Source organism: Entelurus aequoreus, linkage group LG25 (assembly GCF_033978785.1).
Source record: "Entelurus aequoreus isolate RoL-2023_Sb linkage group LG25, RoL_Eaeq_v1.1, whole genome shotgun sequence".
Lineage (NCBI taxonomy): Eukaryota > Metazoa > Chordata > Actinopteri > Syngnathiformes > Syngnathidae > Entelurus > Entelurus aequoreus.
In genome coordinates, this window is record NC_084755.1 from 23976762 (window position 1) to 23998899 (window position 22138).

General features: G+C 39.7%; 1 protein-coding gene across 1 annotated transcript in view; it reads left to right on the top strand.

Annotated features, from left to right (window-relative positions):
• wfikkn2a (info WAP, follistatin/kazal, immunoglobulin, kunitz and netrin domain containing 2a) overlaps positions 1-22138 on the top strand; it is a 76998-nt gene that overhangs the window by 42348 nt on the left and 12512 nt on the right. The window lies entirely within an intron of this gene.

Genomic DNA, 22138 nt, shown 5'->3' on the forward strand with positions numbered 1-22138 from the left:
CTTGGAGTCCAGACTTGTGATTTACATAACTGAGGCGTTCCTTAAGGCACCCCTTTAAGTCCTCTCCTTTTTACAAATTATTTTTCGTAATGTAACTAATAGGGTTGTACGGTATACTGGTATTAGTATAGTACCGCAATACTAATGAATCATTTTCGGTACTATACCGCCTGTGAAAAGTACCGGTCTGCCAATAAAGTAAGTTTCTGACAAGTATCATCCCTGCAGGACGAGGAATAGCTAAACATTAGGGGTGTGGGAAAAAATCGATTCGAATTCGAATTGCGATTCTCATGTTGTGTAATTCAGAATCAATTCTCATTTACAATTTTTATTTATTTTAATTTATTTATTTATTTTTTTATTTTTTAATATTTTTTTAATTTTTTTAATTAATCAATCCAACAAAACAATACACAGCAATACCATAACAATGCAGTCCAATTCCAAAACCAAACCCGATCCAGCAACACTCAGAACTGCAATAAACAGAGCAATTGAGAGGAGACACAAACACGACACAGAACAAACCAAAAGTAGTGAAACAAAAATGAATATTATCAACAACAGTATCAATATTAGTTACAATTTCAACATAGCAGTGATTAAAAATCCCTCATTGACATTATCATTAGACATTTATAAAAATAAAAATAAATGAACAATAGTGTCACAGTGGCTTACACTTGCATCGCATCTCATAAGCTTGACAACACACTGTGTCCAATATTTTCAAAGATAAAATAAGTCATATTTTTTGTTAATTTAATAGTTAAAACAAATGTACATTATTGCAATCGGTTGATAAAACATTGTCATTTACAATTATAAAAGCTTTTTACAAAAATCTACTACTCTGTTTGCATGTCAGCAGACTGGGGTAGATCCTGCTGAAATCCTATGTATTGAATGAATAGAGAATCGTTTAAAATCGGGAAAATATCGTTCTTGAATCGAGAATCGCGTTGAATCGGAAAAAAATCGATTTTGAATCGAATCGTGACCCCAAGAAACGATATTGAATCGAATCGTGGGACACCCAAAGATTCGCAGCCCTACTAAACATGCTTCACTACACGCTGTGTAGCTCACCGGCGTCAAAATGTAAACAAACGCCATTGGTGGATCTACACCTGACATCCACTTTAATGATACCAAGTACAAGAGCGTATCTAGTCGATACTACTATGATTTTGTCAATATTTTTTGGCATCACAACATCTTCTTTAGTTTTTTTTAAATTGTGAAAGACTCTCTGCTGTGAGAGTTCTCCTGAGTCCAATAGATCTTTCGTGAGCCCGGTGTACAGGTTTGAGCCAGTCTCTTATTGACATGCACAAGTCTCGTTTGGTTTTCAGCAGTATATATTTTGAGGACTTTTCAGTCCGGCGTGTCTCTGCCTTCTGGCTCTGTGCGTGTGTCTCTCTCTCTCCAACTCCCAAACATGTGTCTCGTTCCGGCTGCTGCTAATAAGGGCGACAGGTGATTAGATAACAGGCCCCAGCTGGGCAATCTACTCACCTGCCGCTGACTTCGATGCCGGTCCTTACACACCCCGCTCCGCGGCAGGCCCGCAGACCACGCCCCCCTCCACAATTATGTTTATAAACTCAGGAAATATGGTCCCTGAACACATGACTACTTTGAACATGACCAATGTATGATCCTGTAACTACTTGGTATCGGATCGATACCCAAATTTGTGATATCATCCAAAACTAACGTAAAGTATCCAAACAACAGAAGAATAAGTGATTATTACATTTTAACAGAAGTGTAGATAGAACATGTTAAAAGAGAAAGTAAGCAGATATTAACAGTAAATGAAGAAGTAGATTAATAATTCATTTTCTACCACTTGTCCTTCATAATGTTGACAAAATAATAGAATGGAAAATGACACAATATGTTACTGCATATGTCAGCAGCTAAATTAGGAGCCTTTGTTTGTTTACTTACTAATAAAAGACAAGTTGTTTTGTATGTTTACTATTTTATTTAAGGACAAACTTGCAATAAGAAACATATGTTTAATGTACCCTATGATTTTTTGTTAAAATAAAGCCCCTTTATTTAGAAAAGTACCGAAAAGTATCTAAATAATTTTGGTACCAGTACGGAAATATTGGTATCGGGACAACACTAGTAACTAAGTTGTTGTTGTAGCTTGTTTGCTTCAGATGCAGTCAGGAGTCATTTGTTTAACATCTTTAGGTTTACGGTTTACTAGTGGTGTTCCTCAAGGCTCCATTTTAGGTCCTCTCTTTTTTTTATCATTCGGGCTATTCATCTTGTAAGAGAATTTTTTTTTTTGCCAAAAAAACCAGCAGAGTACTCCTGTAGCCCTGACAAAAATAAGTAGACTAAAATGAAATGTCTACTGTAGAGGACGCTGGTTCTCCGGGATATACAAAATAGGACTAATAGGAGGAAGTCTGACGCCCCGGTCTTTAGCTTTCTAGCTATGTGGGCCCCCAAAACAATTTATTTGAATATCCCCGATAGAGGGCAATTTGGTCTGTCTGAGGTTGATGTCTTTTATTTTCACACACACACCAAATGGGCCCCGTCTGGCCTTAAAATCTGAAGCGGGTCACATTCCAGCCCAGCTGTGGAGGCCTGTGGAGTTGTGTGTGTTGTGTTGTGTCTGGGCCTGGGGCCCTCGCATAGCACACGCCCCACTGGCCATCCTTAGGCCCTGTGCGGCCCCCTTTCATGTGCAAGAGGCCGGGGGCGAAGGGGAAGAAGAAAGGGATGGCGGTTTTACCCTTTTTGGACCACATCTGTGTTTCCACGGACATAATAGACAACACTTAATGTCTTTGATTCATGGGTTTTCATGTTCAATATTTGTGCAAAACGTTTGATCTAACAATGTCCGCTCTTTCGCTACCAAATGTTTACCCCCTCCCCATCTTTCTCACCCGTCTATCCGTTTAGGTTCAGCCTTAGGCGACGGCCTCTGACCCCGCTAATGAAAAAGAGGCCACCGAGGGGTGGGGGGGGAAAGCGCCACTTTCATTAGAGGCGCTGACAAGTGGCTTGCAAAGATTCAACACAAGCCCCTTGACGCTCCTCACATCACAGGCGGCCGCATGACTTCGTGAGCATCAAGTTCACATCAAGACCACCAGCCAGGCCCGCCCGCCCGCCAGACAGAACATAATAATGAGACTGACAAGTGCAGACACAATGCCCTCACTGACATAGGACGGAGGAGGAACTTGCAGATGTTGGTACGGTACTCTGCAAAACACGGAAAAAAACACACCAGACGACTTTGACACTGAAGGATCACTAGAAAGAAAGAAAAACGAGTTCGAATCTTAGCATATTGCAATAAATTCTGACTGACGTGTTTGAATATTAGCACATTGGGTGAAACGAGTACACATATGGATCACATTCAGCTGGTTTATGATTGTCGTTCTTCTCTTTTAAATATTCACATAAATGTCAGTCTATGTTTTTTGGTCAATGTTTATTACATGTGGGTTATATTGGCAAAAGTATTTGGCCACCCATCCAAATGATCAGAATCAGGTGACCTAATCACTCTAGGTGTATAAAATCAAGCACTTAGGCATGGAGACATTTGTGAAAGAATGGGCCGCTCTCAGTGATTTCCAGCATGGAACGGTCATAGGATGCCCCCTGTGCAACAAATCCAGTCGTGAAATGTCCTCGCTCCTAAATGTTCCAAAGTCAACTGTCGGCTTTATTGTAAGAAAATGAAAGAGTTTGGGAACAACAGCAACTCAGCCACCAAGTGGTAGGCCACGTAAACTGACAGAGAGGGGTCAGTGCATAGTGCAAAAAGGTTGCCCCACTTTCTGCACAGGCAGTTGCTACAGAGCTCCAAACTTCATGTGACCTTCCAATTAGCCCACGTACAGTACGCAGAGAGCTTCAGGAAATGTGTTTCCATGGCCGTGCATCTGCATCTAAGCCATACATCACCAAGTCCAATGCAAAGCGTGGGATGCAGTGGTGTAAAGCACGTCGCCACTGGACTCTAGAGCAGTGGAGACGCGTTTCCTGTAGTGATGAATCACGCTTTTCCATCTAGAGATCTGATGGACGAGTCTGGGTTTGGAGGTTGCCAGGAGAACGCTACATTTCGGACTGCATTGTGCCGAGTGTGATATTCGGTGGAGGAGGAATTATAGTGTGGGGTTGTTTTTCAGGAGTTGGGCTTGGCCACTTAGTTCCTGTGAAAGGAACTTTGAATGCTCCAGGATACCAAAACATTTTGGACAAATCCCTGCTCCCAACCTTGTGGGAACAGTTTGGAGCGGGCCCCTTCCTCTTCCAACATGACTGTGCACCAGTGCACAAAGCAAGGTCCGTAAAGACATGGATGATACAGTCAGGTGTGGATGAACTTGACTGGCCTGCACAGAGTCCTGACCTGAACCCGATAAAACACATTTGGGATTAATTAAACGGAGACTGAGAGCCAGGCCTTCTCGACCAACATTGATGTGTGACCTCACCAACGCGCTTTTGGAAGAATGGTCAAACATTCCTATAAACACACTCCGCAACCCTGTGGACAGCCTTCCCAGAAGAGTTGAAGCTGTAATAGCTGCACAAGGTGGACCGACATCATATTGAACCCTATGGGTTAGAAATGGGATGGCACCTCAAGTTTATATGTGAGTCAAGGCAGGTGGCCAAATACTTTTGGCAATATAGTGTATGAGGTAGTTAAAAAGCTCCTCGGTGGCAAGGCCCCGGGGGTGGATGAGATCCGCCTGGAGTTCCTTAAGGCTCTGGATGCTTTGGGGCTGTCTTGGTTGACAAGACTCTACAACATCGCATGGACATCGGGGGTGGTACCTCTCGATTGGCTTTAAGAAGAGGAAACATAGGGTGTGTTCCAACTATCACAGTCCTCAGCCTTCCCGGTGAGGTCTAGTCAGGTGTACTAGAGAGGAGACTACGCCGGAGGGGCTTCTTAATGACATTCGGCAACCTCAGCCCCAGAAATAGGAGAGTTCACCACAGACTCCTCAGGCACTGCTTCCTCATAGGAAGACGTGTAGATGGGATTGAGGAGGTCTTCAAAGTATTCCCCCACCGATCTGCAACATCCCCAGTTGAAGTCAGCAGCATACCGTTCGAACTATACACGGTGTTGACAGTGCACTGCTTCCACCTCCTGAAGCGATGGATGATGGTCCAGAATCGCTTCGAAGCTGTCCGTAAATCGTTATCCATGGCTTCGCCGAACTCCTCCTATATCCGAGTGTTTGTCCTGCAACTGCCAAAGCTGCACACCGCTTGGCCTGTTGGTACCTGTGCGCTGTCTCCGGAGTCCCATGAGCCAAAAGGACCCGATTGGACTTTTTCAGCGTGACGGCTGGGATTACCGCCACGGCAGGTATCGGCAGCCTTGCGGCCATAGCTCCGATCGGCTGCCTTGACAATAGAGGCACGGAACAAGGTCCACTCTGACTCAATGTCCAGCGCCTCCCTCGTAACATGTTGGAAGTTTTTCTGGAGGTGGGACTTGAAACAGTCTCTGACGGGAGACTCTGCCAGACGTCCCCAGCACACCCTCACTATGCGTTTGGCCTTCCAGGGCTGTCCGGCATCCTCCCCCACCATCGGAGCTGACTCACCATCAGGTGGTGATCGTTTGAAAGCTGTGCCCCTCTCTTCACCGGAGTGTCCAAAACATGAGACCGTAATTCCAATGATACAACCGCAAAGTTGATCATCAAACTGCAACATAGGGTGTCCCGGTACCAAGTGCACATATGGACACCCTTATGTTTGAACATGGTGTTTGTTATGGACAATCTGTGACGAGCACAAAAGTCCAATAACAAAACACCACTCTGGTTCAGATCCGGGCGGTTGTTTCTCCCAATCAGGTCTCACTTTTGTTGCCAACGGGAGCTTTGAAGTCCCCCAGTAAAACAAAGGAATCACCCGAGGGCGCCCTTTTGGGACTCCAAAAAGGGCAGGTTACTCTGCACTGCTGTTTGGTGCGTAAGCACAAACAACAGTCAGGACCCGTTCCCTCACCCGGAGGCGGAGGGAAACTACCTTCTCGTCCACTGGGTTAAACTCCAACGTACAGGCTCTGAGCTGCGGGGCAACAAGTATTGCTCGTTGCCTCTCACTGCTGGCAAAGCCAGACTGAAAGAGACTTTATCCCCTCTCGAGAAGAGTGGTTCCAGAGCCTTTGCTGTGCATCGAGGTGAGACCCACTAGATCCAGCCGGAACTTCTCTACCTCGCGCACCAGGTCAGGCTCCTTCCCCCCCCAGGGAGGAGACATTCCACGTCCCAAGAGCCAGCTTCTGCAGCTGAGGATCTGACCACCAAGAGCCCTGCCTTCGACTTCCGCCTAGCTCACGAAGCACCCGACTTCTATTGCCCCTCCGATGGGTGTGCCTGGCTGGGCCCCATGGGGAAAGTCTTGGCCACCAGGTGCTTTTCCATCAAGCCCCACTTCCAGGCCTGGCTCCAGAGGGGGGCCCTGGTGGCCCCCGTCGGGGCGAGGGAAACTTCGATCCTTGATTATGTCTGTTCATAGTAGTCTTTGAGCTGCTCTTTGTCTGGTCCCTCACCTAGAACCTGTTTATCTTGGGAGACCCTACCAGAGGCAACAGAAGCCCCGGACAACATAGCTCCTAGGATCATTGGGACCCGCAAACACCTCCACCGAAATAAGGTAGCAGCTCAGGGAGGACACATGTTTCTATTAAATAGGAAATATTTTTACCTAATTTTAGATGCATTTTAAGTGATATTACTTAAGTACATATTTTGTATGATTAGTAAATATTTTGTCATTGGCTATTACTGAGATATTTGGTTATTATGCATTCAATTCCTTAATGTGGGGAGATTTTTAGATCAGTTTTTTATACTGTATTTTACCATTACATTCAATTTTTTTTTAATTAAATAAGAAATAGTAAATACTTTCACCTGATTTTGGATACAATTAATGTGATATTACCTTGGTAATGTTGTACATATGTTTTCAATATTAGCAAACATTTTGACATTGGCTATTTCTAAGCTCTTTTGTTAATATGCATGTGTTAATTTGCCTTATGTGTGATTTTTCTTTTAGATAATATATATATATATATATATATATATATATATATATATATATATATATATATATATATATATGTGTGTATATATGTATATATATATATATATATGTATATAGATATATACATACATATATATATATATGTATATATATATATATATATATATATATATATATATAAGAAATATTTGACTTTTAGTGAATTCTAGCTCTATATATATTTATTTTATTATATATATATATATATATATATATATATATATATATATATATATATATATATATGTATATATTATGTATGTATGTATGTATGTATATATATATATATATATATATATATATATATATATATATATATATAATCAGTGGCGTGCGGTGAGGTTAATGTCTGGTGAGGCACGACTGCATCGTCACAGTCAGATTTACAAACATATGAACCTGCAGTGCAGGTGTACCTAATGTTGTGTCCCTGCGGTCATTCGCGGCTCCTGCAGCGCGAGCATTGTTGTTTTTGCACTTTTTGGCTTCTTGTTAAGTGACTTTTTTTGGGTGGATTCGGTCTTGCACGTGGAGGGTTTGGGTGTGGGCTTTGGTTGGTGTGGCCGTGGCGCTCCCGTCGGGCGGTGCATTCTGCGGCGGAGTTGCTTGGCACCAGGAGGCGGGGTTATGAGACGAGCCTCACACAGTGTGTCTTCGCAGCAGAGTTTTATGAATGCTCAGCACTAAAAATACGTTACACACATACAGTTGTTGACAAAATACACTGTACATTATATACCTCAGCTAACTAAACTATGGAAATGTATAATATAATTCATATAGCAATACGGTCTCACTGCACAGCAGGCCAGCAGTTAGCCGAGTCATTGCGCAATCCATGTTGAGGCACAAATCAGTGACGTGCCTCAACTGGCTGCTGATCACCGCACCGTCTCTTCTCAGTATTTGAACGGCAAATGTGAAAATAAAAATAATCTAAAACTGGTGAAGTTAAATGGAAAATAACTTCAGTATAATCACTGGATACATATAAAAAAAAATTTTTCTTTTTCTTTTTACTTTTTTTTTTCTTTCCATGATGGCAGGTGAGGCCCTGCCTCTAGTGACGGCACGCCACTGATATATATATATATTTATATATATATATATATATATATCGTTCAAAAGTTTGGGGTCACATTGAAATGTCCTTATTTTTGAAGGAAAAGCACTGTACTTTTTAATGAAGATAACTTTAAACTAGTCTTAACTTTAAAGAAATACACTCTATACATTGCTAATGTGGTAAATGACTATTCTAGCTGCAAATGTCTGGTTTTTGGTGCAATATCTACATAGGTGTATCGAGGCCCATTTCCAGCAACTATCACTCCAGTGTTCTAATGGTACAATGTGTTTGCTCATTGGCTCAGAAGGCTAATTGATGATTAGAAAACCCTTGTGCAATCATGCTCACACATCTGAAAACAGTTTAGCTCGTTACAGAAGCTACAAAACTGACCTTCCTTTGAGCAGATTGAGTTTCTGGAGCATCACATTTGTGGGGTCAATTAAACACTCAAAATGGCCAGAAAAAGAGAACTTTCATCTGAAACTCGACAGTCTATTCTTGTTCTTAGAAATGAAGGCTATTCCACAAAACTGTTTGGGTGACCCCAAACTTTTGAACGGTAGTAGTGTATATATATATATATATATATATATATATATATATATATATATATATATATATATATATATATATATATATATATATATATATATATATATATATATATATATATATATATATATATATTTATATATATGTATGTATGTATGTACACTACCGTTCAAAAGTTTGGGGTCACCCAAACAATTTTGTGGAATAGCCATAATTTCTAAGAACAAGAATAGACTGTCGAGTTTCAGATGAAAGTTCTCTTTTTCTGGCCATTTTGAGCGTTTAATTGACCCCACAAATGTGATGCTCCAGAAACTCAATCTGCTCAAAGGAAGATCAGTGTTTTAGCTTCTGTAACGAGCTAAACTGTTTTCAGATGTGTGAACATAATTGCACAAGGGTTTTCTAATCATCAATTAGCCTTCTGAGCCAATGAGCAAACACATTGTACCATTAGAACACTGGAGTGACAGTTGCTGGAAATGGGCCTCTATAGTTTTTGGTGCAATATCTACATAGGTGTATATACCTGTATACACCTATGTAGATATTGCACCAAAAACCAGACATTTGCAGCTAGAATAGTCATTTACCACATTAGCAATGTATAGAGTGTATTTATTTAAAGTTAAGACTAGTTTAAAGTTATCTTCATTGAAAAGTAAAGTGCTTTTCCTTCAAAAATAAGGACATTCCAATGTGACCCCAAACTTTTGAACGGTAGTGTATGTATGTATGTATGTGTAGCATGTGTAGAATGTATATATGTGTAGAAAGAAATAACAACAGTCTGGTGTTTTGAGTGAAATCCAGAAGCCACATTCAGCATTGGTGCATCCTTTCAAATGTGGGATAATTTACAGCATAAAAGCAAAACGCTTGACAGTATGTATGTATATGTATGTATGTATGTGTATGTATGTATGTATGTATATGTATGTGCATGTATGTATGTGTATTAGGGGTGTAACGGTACATCCAAATTTCGGTTCGGTACGTACCTCGGTTTGGAGGTCACGGTTCGGTTCATTTTCGGTACAGTAAGAAAACAACAAAATATAAATTTTTTGGTCATTTATTTACCAAATTTGTAAACAATGGCTTTATCCTTTTAACATTGGGAACACTATAATATTTCTGCCCATGTTAATCAACATTAAACTGCCTCAAGTTATTGCTAAAATAAAATGACAAAACTTCTTCTACATATAAAAAGTGCAACATTAAACAGTTTCAAGTCAACTAATCCTGCTTAATTTATTACAGCATTTGGGAAGCCTGTAGTTGATTTTTATTATGTAAATGTTATATTTTTATCAACAAGTGATAGCAGGGACCCTGCCATTCAAAACTAGGCTGCTGCATTACTAATGATTAATGTAACTATAGCTGAAAAAGTAGTACAATAGCAATAGGAGAGACTATTCATCCCTGAACACCATGGAGTTCATGTAGGCTTTATGATGCAGTTACATTATTATATCAACTATCAGAGACAGAAACTCTTCATTTAACAATGTCCTTTTTTGCTGCTTCAACACAGCTCAATCAACACAGGAACAAGTAAAGTGAAATAACAGACAGACAGGGCTTTGCTGTCCATAACACACACACACACACACACACACACACACACACACACACACACACACACAGACACACACCGCAAAATGAGCTAACGTTACGCTAAAAGCTAATTAGCCTTCACCTCAAGCCAGAGCTGCGAGCGAGCTGAGCTGCCTTTTATATTTCTAGAAGGTCAACGGGCTCATAGTGATGTTACTAGTAGTTGACTGGGAGGTCATTTGGCGAGATTCCGCTGCCTGATGCTTACCTGCTAAACACCTACCTGCTCATCACAACGCTGGAGGACTGACTCCATGCGCTCTGAATACGCACTGCTGATTGGCTGTTACCGCTATGAATACGCACTGTTGATTGGCTGTTACCGCTCTGCGTGTAACCAATCAGATGGTTGTGTGGGTCTGACAATGCTGGGTGCTGTGTAGAGTACTGACAGAGACAGACGCAGAAAGCGGCGCAGCTTGTTAAGACTTTAGCTATTTAATATGTTCGTGTGGAAACTCGTTCGGTACAGCTCCGAACCGAACCGAAACCCCTGTACCAAAACGGTTCAATACAAATACACGTACCGTTACACCCCTAATGTGTATGTATGTACAGTATGTATATATGTGTATGTATGTATATGTACAGTATGTATGTGTTTATACACTACCGTTCAAAAGTTTGGGGTCACCCAAACAATTTTGTGGAATAGCCTTCATTTCTAAGAACAAGAATAGACTGTCGAATTTCAGATGAAAGTTATCTTTTTCTGGCCATTTTGAGCGTTTAATTGACCCCACAAATGTGATGCTCCAGAAACTCAATCTGCTCAAAGGAAGGTCAGTTTTGTAGCTTCTGTAATGAGCTAAACTGTTTTCAGATGTGTGAGCATGACTGCACAAGGGCCTTCTGAGCCAATGAGCAAACACATTGTACCATTAGAACACTGGAGTGATAGTTGCTGGAAATGGGCCTCGATACACCTATGTAGATATTGCACCAAAAACCAGACATTTGCAGCTAGAATAGTCATTTACCACATTAGCAATGTATAGAGTGTATTTCTTTAAAGTTAAGACTAGTTTAAAGTTATCTTCATTGAAAAGTACAGTGCTTTTCCTTCAAAAATAAGGACATTTCAATGTGACCCCAAACTTTTGAACGGTAGTGTATATATATGTATGTATGTATATATGTGTATATACATGTGTATATATATATGTATGTATGTATATATATGTGTATACACTGTATATATATGTATATCTATATGTATGTATGTATGTATATATATACTGTATATATGCATATGCATATATATATATATATAGTTATTATTATTATTATTTGGGATTTCAGATTATTTACTAAAAAGTGATCGACGATTCGACATTTCTCACCTTGATTTCATGACAGAGGTTCTAATATATTTCTTTTAGTTACTCAATATTTTTTCACCTTGCTATATTTACTTCTGTAACCCTAAAATCGAATATACATTTTTTACACACTTTAAAAACGGCTCAATTTGGTACTTCATCCACTAGAGGGCAGCATTTTACTGAAGTATAATGTCTCCTAGGGTTGCTAGTTTTCATAATTTTCATAATGTCATTTCCCATTTAATTTCTTGCTATTATTACTTCTATTTTTAGACTATTTTATTGATATATTACTGTATATGGCAGTTTTACATACATCTAAACATTTTACTTTATATCATTTTTTTTAGATGACTATTTTTTTTAGTGATTCCTCAGTGTGCATGCCTTTTTTTGTTTTGTAGCTGCCATTAGTGCTCTGTGTGTGGTTTCTTTGTTGTCGTTGTTTGCAGATTGTCTGTGTGCATGAAAAGTGCTCAGTTACTAAAGTTCGATTGCCTGATTGTTTGATACAACACCGTTAGTATATTCTCATACATTGTACAGATTATTTGTAGTACATAGTTTAATGTTGTTTCCAAATTATTTTTAGAATGCATCCGTTATGTTTATTTAGAAATTCAATTTTAACAGATTAATGGTAACTCATTCAATTTATTTGTTTGTTTGAAGGTTTTTATACACACTATTCCTTGTTAATTTTTATTGATTAATTTACTAGTGTATTTTATACATAACTGTAAATCAATGTAAAATTCCAATTCAAGCTTTTACATTATGGTGGTATAAACCACATTCTTGTATTGATTTTAAAATGAGTGTTTTTATAATATCGGCACTCGTGTACACTTGCCTATGTTATCAAAACACAATATTGCAGTTTAGTCGAATTGTTTCCGGGCTTTTCAACAAAGACTTTCTCCGGCCTGAACCAGGCCTTTCTTCATTCAGCCAAAGCATGCGCTCTAAATAGAATTATTTCTGCTCTCGGCCACATTGACCTCACAGGTCTTGTTGCCGTGGCAGCGGCAGGACGGATGGATGTATCTCCGTCTCCTTTGTGAAACGCCGAGAAGCGGAGGCGGACGCTGGAGGGAGCGCTAACTTCAAAGATGACGGGGGGGCTTGGACGCCACTCTCCAAGGTCATAGAAAAGGAACCTTTTTTCAAACGCATTTTTAATGATGTTGTTTGTGTGTGCTGTCAATCTGACACCATAGCAACGTTTCAATGTCATCCCCGAATGAACATAATCATCATCTCTTCATTGTCACGCGGTGGCGCTGTGGATGGCGCCGTGACCTTTTGGGTCTTTACATGTCCTGACTCAAGACGCCCTCCGGGCGGGAAGTCACGGGTCTTTGTTTCCACCCCAAACAGAATACGGAGCCAGGTGGAAACAGGTTTGGTAGGCGCCTGACCCCGTTTGGGTGAGGCGAGCGCCGGTGACGTGAAACGGGAGGGAATGCCTGCGTCTGTCAGAGCTATTTCTGCTCGCCCTCGTGCGTCATGAGAGAGAGTGAAGATTATGGCGTGTTTCGTGGAGAGGGGAGGAGTTTCCGCTGTCAGGTGAAGGCTTTTGTCACATGACCCAACATGGATAAAGGAAGACACGGAGTGGGGCCCCTGGCTTTGTGTGTTGTCTTGTTTGGGGCCCGATACAAGATTTTAATGGTGTCCCTGTTTTAGTCTTCTTTGTTATTATTGTGTGAATGCCAATACACTCACACATATTACGCTTCTACACCGACATGCTTGTTATTCTTCCACTTCTTCTGATCAGAACCGTTTGAATATCAAAACGAATCGATTACCAGGATTTCCAGGATTTACGGGACATTTTTCCCCACTGAAAATGAATGCCAATTTTCAAACTCCCACAGTTCTCACCCGATTCAAACCGTTCCACCGTCCACACACTCCACCTACCCAGCCAATTTTTTCCCCCTGATTACCAGGAATTTCGGCTTTTAAACACCACTGCTTTTGTACTTTTTCCTTTTTTTCCCCCTTTTTCTTCACCTCCAGTTTTTATCCGATCGTAAACGTTCGGCTTGACCAGGAAATTTTCCTTCCAAAAATGTCATTGATTACCAGGAATTTTAGGTTTTCCAGGACCTTTTTTATGGCCCGATTTAAACTGTTCCACCATCCAGGAATTCTGGCTTTTACACTCCACTGCTTTTGCACTTTTTCCTTTTGATTTATTCTCCCCCAGGTTTTATCCGAGCGTAACCACTAAAGTATCCAAACGTTTGGCTTGACCGGGAAATTTTTCTTCCGAAAATTCCTTGATTACCAGGAATTTCAGGTTTTCCAGAACATTTTTTATGGCCCGATTTGAACCGTTCCACCATCCACACACTCTCCTCACCCTGAACATTGAAGCCAAAAACCTGTTTTTTATTTTCCCCAAATTTCTGTTTTTCCTGGAATTGCCAGGATTTTTTTCCCTGTTGAAATTGAATGGGCAATATACACACCTCTGCATAGCCCACATTTCTCGACAGATTTGAACCGTTCCAACATCCACACACGACATTCACCCAGCCAAAATGTTTCTGGGTTAAATGTTTTCCCCTGATTACCAGGAATTCCAATTTTTAAACACCACTGCTTTTGCACTTTTTCCTTTTGACTTCTTCTCCCCCAGTTTCTATCCGATCAAACCATTCAAGTATCCAAATGTTTGGCTTGACCGGGACATTTTTCTTCCAAAAATTCCTTGATTACCAGGAATTTCAGGTTTTCCAGAACATTTTTATGGCCCGATTTGAACCGTTCCACCATTCACACACTCTCCTCACCCTGGATATTGAAGCCAAAAACCTGTTTCCTGTTTCCAAAAATTTCTGTTTTTCCTGGAATTGCCAGGAATTTTTCCCCGTTGAAATTGAATGGGCAATATACAAACTTCTGTAAATCCCACATTTCTCGACAGATTTTAACCGTTCCACCATCCACACACTCCACTCATCCAGCCAAAATGTTTCTGGGTTAAAAAAATGTCCCTAATTACCAGGAATTCCGGTTTTTAAACTCCACTGCTTTTGCACTTTTTCCCTCTGACTTCTTCTCCCCCAGTTTATATCCGATTGTAACCGTTCAAGTATCAAAACAATCGACTTGACTACCAGGAATTTCAGGTTTTCCAGGACATTTTTTATGGCCCGATTTGAACTGTTCCACCATCCAGGAATTCTGGCTTTTACACTCCACTGCTTTTGCACTTTTTCCTTTTGATTTATTCTCCCCCAGTTTTTATCCGAGCGTAACCACTAAAGTATCCAAACGTTTGGCTTGACCGGGACATTTTTCTTCCAAAAATTCCTTGATTACCAGGAATTTCTGGTTTTCCAGGACATTTTTTATGGCCCTATTTGAACCGTTCCACCATCCACACACTCTCCTCACCCTGAACATTGAAGCCAAAAACCTGTTTTTTATTTTCCCAAAATTTCTGTTTTTCCTGGAATTGCCAGGATTTTTTTCCCTGTTGAAATTGAATGGGCAATATACACACCTCTGCATAGCCCACATTTCTCGACAGATTTGAACCGTTCCAACATCCACACACTACATTCACCCAGCCAAAATGTTTCTGGGTTAAATGTTTTCCCCTGATTACCAGGAATTCCAATTTTTAAACACCACTGCTTTTGCACTTTTTCCTTTTGACTTCTTCTCCCCCAGTTTCTATCCGATCAAACCATTCAAGTATCCAAATGTTTGGCTTGACCGGGACATTTTTCTTCCAAAAATTCCTTGATTACCAGGAATTTCAGGTTTTCCAGAACATTTTTTATGGCCCTATTTGAACCGTTCCACCATCCACACACTCTCCTCACCCTGAACATTGAAGCCAAAAACCTGTTTTTTATTTTCCCCAAATTTCTGTTTTTCCTGGAATTGCCAGGATTTTTTTCCCTGTTGAAATTGAATGGGCAATATACACACCTCTGCATAGCCCACATTTCTCGACAGATTTGAACCGTTCCAACATCCACACACTACATTCACCCAGCCAAAATGTTTCTGGGTTAAATGTTTTCCCCTGATTACCAGGAATTCCAATTTTTAAACAACACTGCTTTTGCACTTTTTCCTTTTGACTTCTTCTCCCCCAGTTTCTATCCGATCAAACCATTCAAGTATCCAAATGTTTGGCTTGACCGGGACATTTTTCTTCCAAAAATTCCTTGATTACCAGGAATTTCAGGTTTTCCAGAACATTTTTATGGCCCGATTTGAACCGTTCCACCATCCACACACTCTCCTCACCCTGGATATTGAAGCCAAAAACCTGTTTCCTGTTTCCAAAAATTTCAGTTTTTCCTGGAATTGCCAGGAATTTTTCCCCGTTGAAATTGAATGGGCAATATACAAACTTCTGTAAATTCCACATTTCTCGACAGATTTTAACCGTTCCACCATCCACACACTCCACTCATCCAGCCAAAATGTTTCTGGGTTTAAAAAATGTCCCTAATTACCAGGAATTCCGTTTTTTAAACTCCACTGCTTTTGCACTTTTCCCCCCTGACTTCTTCTCCCCCAGTTTATATCCGATTGTAACCGTTCAAGTATCAAAACAATCGACTTGACTACCAGGAATTTCAGGTTTTCCAGGACATTTTCTTTGGCCCGATTTGAACCGTTCCACCATCCACACACTCTCCTCACCCTGGACGTTGAAGCCAAAAACCTGTTTCCTTTTTTCCAAAATGTCAGTTTTTCCCAAAATTGCCAGGAATTTTTTCCCTGTTGAAATATAATGGGTAATATACAAACTTCTGCATATTCCACATCTCTCAACCGATTTAAACTGTTCCACCATCCACACACTCTCCTCACCCTGGATATTGAAGCCAAAAACCTGTTTCCTGTTTCCCCAAATTTCCGTTTTTCCCAGAATTGCCAGGAATTTTCCCCCCATTGAAATTGAATGGGCAGTATACAAACTTCTGCATATACCACATTTCTCGACAGATTTGACCCTTTTCCAACATCCACACACTCCATTCACCCAGCCAAAATGTTTCCGGATTAAAAATATTTCCTTAATTACCAGGAATTTCAGCTTCAAAACATCACTACTTTTGCACTTTTTCCTTTTGACTTCTTCTCCCCCAGTTTTTATCCGATCGTAACCGTTCAAGTATCCAAACGTTTGGCTTGACCTGGAAATGTTCCTTTAAAAAATTAATTGATTAACAGGATTTTCAAGTTTTCCAGGACCTTTTTTATGGCATTTATTACCAGATTCGAAACGTTCCACCATCCACACACTCTCCTCACCCTGGACATTGAAACCAAAAACCTGTTTCCTGATTCCCAAAATTTCTGTTATTCCCAAAATTGCCAGGAATTTTTCCCTGTTCAAATTGAATGGGCAATATACAAACTTCTGCATATCCCACATTTCTTGACAGATTTGAACCGTTCCAACATCCACACACTCCACTCATCCAGCCAAAATGTTTTCGGGTTAAAACATTTCCCTGATTACCAGGAATTTTGGCTTTTAAACTCCACTGCTTTTGCACTTTTTCCTTTTGACTTCTTCTCCCCCAGTTTGTATCCGAGCGTAACCGTTCGAGTATCCAAACGTTCGGCTTGACCGGAAAATTTTGCTTACAAAAATTCCTTGATTACCAGGAATTTCAGGTTTTCCAGGACATTTTTTCATGGTATTTCTTACCCGATTTGAACCGCTCCACCATCCACACACTCTCCTCACCCTGGACATTGAAGCCAAAAACCTGTTTCCTGTTTCCCAAAATTTCAGTTTTCCCAGAATTGCCAGAAATGTTTCCCTGTTGAAATTCAATGGGCATTACACAAACTTCTGCATATTCCGCAGTTCTCAATCGATTTAAACCGTTCCAACATCCACACACTCCACTCACCCAGCCAAAATGTTTCCAAGGTAAAAAAAACAACCTGATTACCAGCAATTTTGGCTTTTAAACACCACTGCTTTTGCACTTTTTTCTTTTGGCTTCTTCACGCCAGTTTGTATCTGATCGACCGTTCAAGTATCCAAACGTTCGGCTTGACCGGGAAATTTGTCCTCCAAAATTTAGTTGATTACCAGGAATTTCAGGTTTTCCAGGACCTTTTTATGGCATTTCTTACCCGATTCGAACCGTTCTACCATCCACACACTCCCCTCACCCCGGATATTGAAGCCAAAATCCTGTTTCCTGATTCCCAAAATTTCTGTTATTCCCGGAATTGCCAGGAATTTTCCCCCGTTGAAATTGAATGGGCAATATACAAACTTCTGCATATCCCACATTTCTCGACAGATTTGAACCGTTCCAACATCCACACAGTCCACTCATCCTGGACATTCAAGCCAACGTGTTTCCCGGTCAAAAAAATTACCGGATTACCAATAATTACCAGGAATGTTTTTCCCCATTGGAAATGAATGGGCAATAACCAAACCTCTTCATATCCCACATTTCTCAACCGATTTAAACTGTTCCAACATCCACACACCCCCCTCACCCTGGAAATCCAAGCATTTCAGTTTCACTCATGCGTATCGGCAGCTTGCGCCCATACAGCATTCATACTCTATTCCTATAATTATTATTATGCTACCAATTCCGATATCGGTCATCCATGAGTAATATTGGCCAATACCAATACTTATACCCATCACATGCATTTAATGGGAAATGTTCAATTTATTTACGATGAGTACTATTGACCGATTAACAATATCAACATAATATTTAAACTAGTTACTTATTATAGTTTATTAAATACAAGTGTTTGCTAAAATCATTTAAATCCCTTGTTTTTTGCCCTCAAAGTCCTCCTGTGTCCAAGGAATTATTCTCTGAGTTAGTAAAAACACTAACTTAAACAACAACAATTTTGAGAAAATAAAAATATCAATCTGATCACTGTAGTATCGATCATATACTGATACTACAGCGACACCACCAATCTTTGGATCAATCTGCCCTCCTCTTACTGTCGAGAACTGACTGTGACAATGCTGACACCAACATGTGTTGTTATATCATCCACTCCCACGACCAGTGATTCTCAAACTGTGGGACCACTAGTGGTACGCTAAAGAATCACTTAATTAAATATTCAAACACAGTGTTACTGTTCAAACTGTGTGTTAAGTTACAGTGGCCAAAAATATTAAGTATACCTGTTAAATAAAACCTCTGTTTTGTTTTTAATGAATACTTAGGCTTACTACGCTACTGTATTTTTAATGTTGGTCATTATAGTAGTACTTGGAGAGCTCATGTTTTTTGAGGTGGTACTTGTTGAAAAAAGTTTGAGAACCTCTGCTCTTGACTCTTATTCATCTACTTGTTCATTTCATGTCAATATCTGCTTACTTTCTGTTATGTCGTCCATCTACACTTCCTAAACTTTACTAATCCAATCCAATCCACTTTGTTTATATAGCACATTTAAACAACAAGAATGTTTCCAAAGTGCTGCACAGCCATGTTAAAAACAATATTAAAAACAATATTATGCTCCACCAATGACTGAATAAAAACAAAAAATAAATAAATATAAAACCAATATAAAAACAATATAAAAATAAATATGATTAAAGTGACTAAGCACTTATTTCCTCTTATGTTGATAGCTCTTTTAGCGGTTAGCTTAGCTATTAGCACACCTGCTCCTGACTAGCACTTAGTGTGCGACATGTTTAACCTCGCCCTCCAGTGATAATACTACTTAAGATATTAAGAAATGCAATGTATGTGCTGTAATGCAGGCTAAGGGAGCGGCTCCACACATAATTAGCTGCTAACTTGTTAGCAGGAGAACTAAAAACACATTCAGTGTCAGCCAGAGGGGATGGACGTCTGTGATCGGCATCAAATGGCATACATCGGCATCTGCCGATCAGATACTTTTTCACGGAAATTGGCCGATATTGATTGGTGGCGGATCAAAGGGCCCCCATCTCACCCTAAACCAAACATCACCGCCCCACACACACACACTCAATATGTTGACTTACACTAAAAAAAAAACATTGACTTAATTTGGTGGAAACAAGCCTTTTTAAAACAAAAATTAACCTCATTAAGGGTATATGTCCCCAAGATTTTGTATGGAAAACACTCTGATAAGGTTTTCGACTTTTTAAAGATGAGATTAGCATATTTTGATGATGTGAATGTAAACCGGATCCTTCTTGCATGTAAACACTCTCATCCATGCATCATTGTGTGGCTGCAGAGAAGCATTCACACATGTAATTGTGTTTGGTGCGCCACACACATGACAACCAGGAAGTACAGTGGATGGCACGCTCCATGAAGAGGAAGTCCACAATATTTACATGTTTATGTCTTGGTTTCATCAATAATGTTTTTTTTGTTTTTTTTTAAATCAAGCGTTCGAACCAGTAGGACCCACCAGTGGCGCCATTAGACCCCATAAAACATCAGTAAATGCCCTTAAATTATTTGGTATTGTTTTTATTTTTAAAAAGTAATTATTATTTTTTATTTTTTTTTTACAAAATAATGTTGACAAATTTAATAAAAAGAAGACAGACTGTAAGTTTTAATTCTAATAATAATAATAATACCTGGGATTTATATAGCGCTTTTCTATATACCCAAAGTCGCTTTCCATGTGTGTGTGTGTGTGGGGGAGGGGGGGGGGGGGGGGGAGGATAAAAACAACTTTATTAGGAAAGGAAACTAAGAAAAGAAAAATCATGCAATCTGTCATTATTCACTTTAATAGGATGATAAATTAAGTTCAAGTAAATCAAGTTTTCCTTTACTTCATATACTAAGGCTGGTTCATGTAGGATTATCATCTGTATAATAATAATAATAATAATAATACGTAATTATTATATAATTATATATCTTATCATGTACTGTTGTATATTAATTATTGTTAGTGCAGGGGGTTAAGCCTCCCCTGTCTTTAAAAAGTATTGATGCCTCCTTTTCGAACGTTAATCCTGGTTCCTTGAATGCACCACAAGTATGTGCTATGAGATGCAAAAGTGAAACTTAAACATAACTTTGTCGGATAATAGATGTATTATATGTTTACCTTTTCTCCGATTACCTTATCCTGGTTGCTAAATGTTTGACTGCATAAAAGTGAGCTTTGATGACCTTCTGACGTCTGTGTCGAGTGAGCTGGGTTTGCCACTTCCAGAAGTAATGAACAGGTGTGTATTTTTGCAAGGGGTGTAGCTTGCGTTACACATTCCTAATTTGATATAAACAACTTGATTGGTAAACTTTGACAGCAAAATTTATTGTTTCTTAAAGGGGGATGAACTCTGTCTTTTTTGGCTTATAAATGTTACAATGTTGGATAATCGTGTTAAACATGCCAAAGCGTCAAATCGTAAGGTTCTTGCATTTTTGGTGTGAGCTTGCACGCCATTTTTGGATGCCTCTGTTCGCAGGGTTTAGCATCAGGCTACGTTGTGATGTCACCACAAGGTGGCGGGGGAGGAGCTATTCATCAGGCTGTGAGGAAACACAATAAAGGTAAGGTAAAGTATTATTTTAATATAATCTTGTCATGTGCTTAGTAAGATATTATTAAATAATAAAAGCACATTTTTTTTTATGCAAGTCTGAAATGATCGGCGTGTGTGCAAGTGTACTTAATGTTGTGACCGGGTGAATCTATACAATGATTATGTTTACTTTTGACAGTGGCTGAGAAAAAAAAAAAGCGATGACAACTTTAAGATATATATTTAAAGGCCTACTGAAATGAATTTCTTTTATTTAAACGGGGATAGCAGATCTATTCTATGTGTCATACTTGATCATTTCGCGATATTGCCATATTTTTGCTGAAAGGATTTAGTATAGAACAACGACGATAAAGATCGCAACTTTTGGCATCTGATAAAAAAAAGGCTTGACCCTACCGGAAGTAGCGTGACGTAGTCAGTTGAACATATACGCAAAGTTCCCTATTGTTTACAATGATGGCCGCATGAAGTGAGAGAAATTCGGACCGAGAAAGCGACAATTTCCCCATTAATTTGAGCGAGGATGAAAGATTTGTGGATGAGGAAAGTGCAAGTGAAGGACTAGTGGGGAGTGGAAGCGATTCAGATAGGGAAGATGCTGTGAGAGCCGGGGATGACCTGATATTCAGCTGGGAATGACTACAAGAGTAAATAAACACAAGACATATATATACTCTATTAGCCACAACACAACCAGGCTTATATTTAATATGCCACAAAATAATCCCACATAAAAACACCTACGTGTTTGTTATGCTAGCTCCTAGCTACTAGCTCGAGCTAGTTATAGCTTGAGCGGTATATGGACGGGATCCCGTCCATAAAACCCGCCAATACAATTCAAACACCTGCACAACACACACACTCACTCAGCCCAAAGGACCGTTCACCTAACCCAGGGTTCATAAAGCTTATATA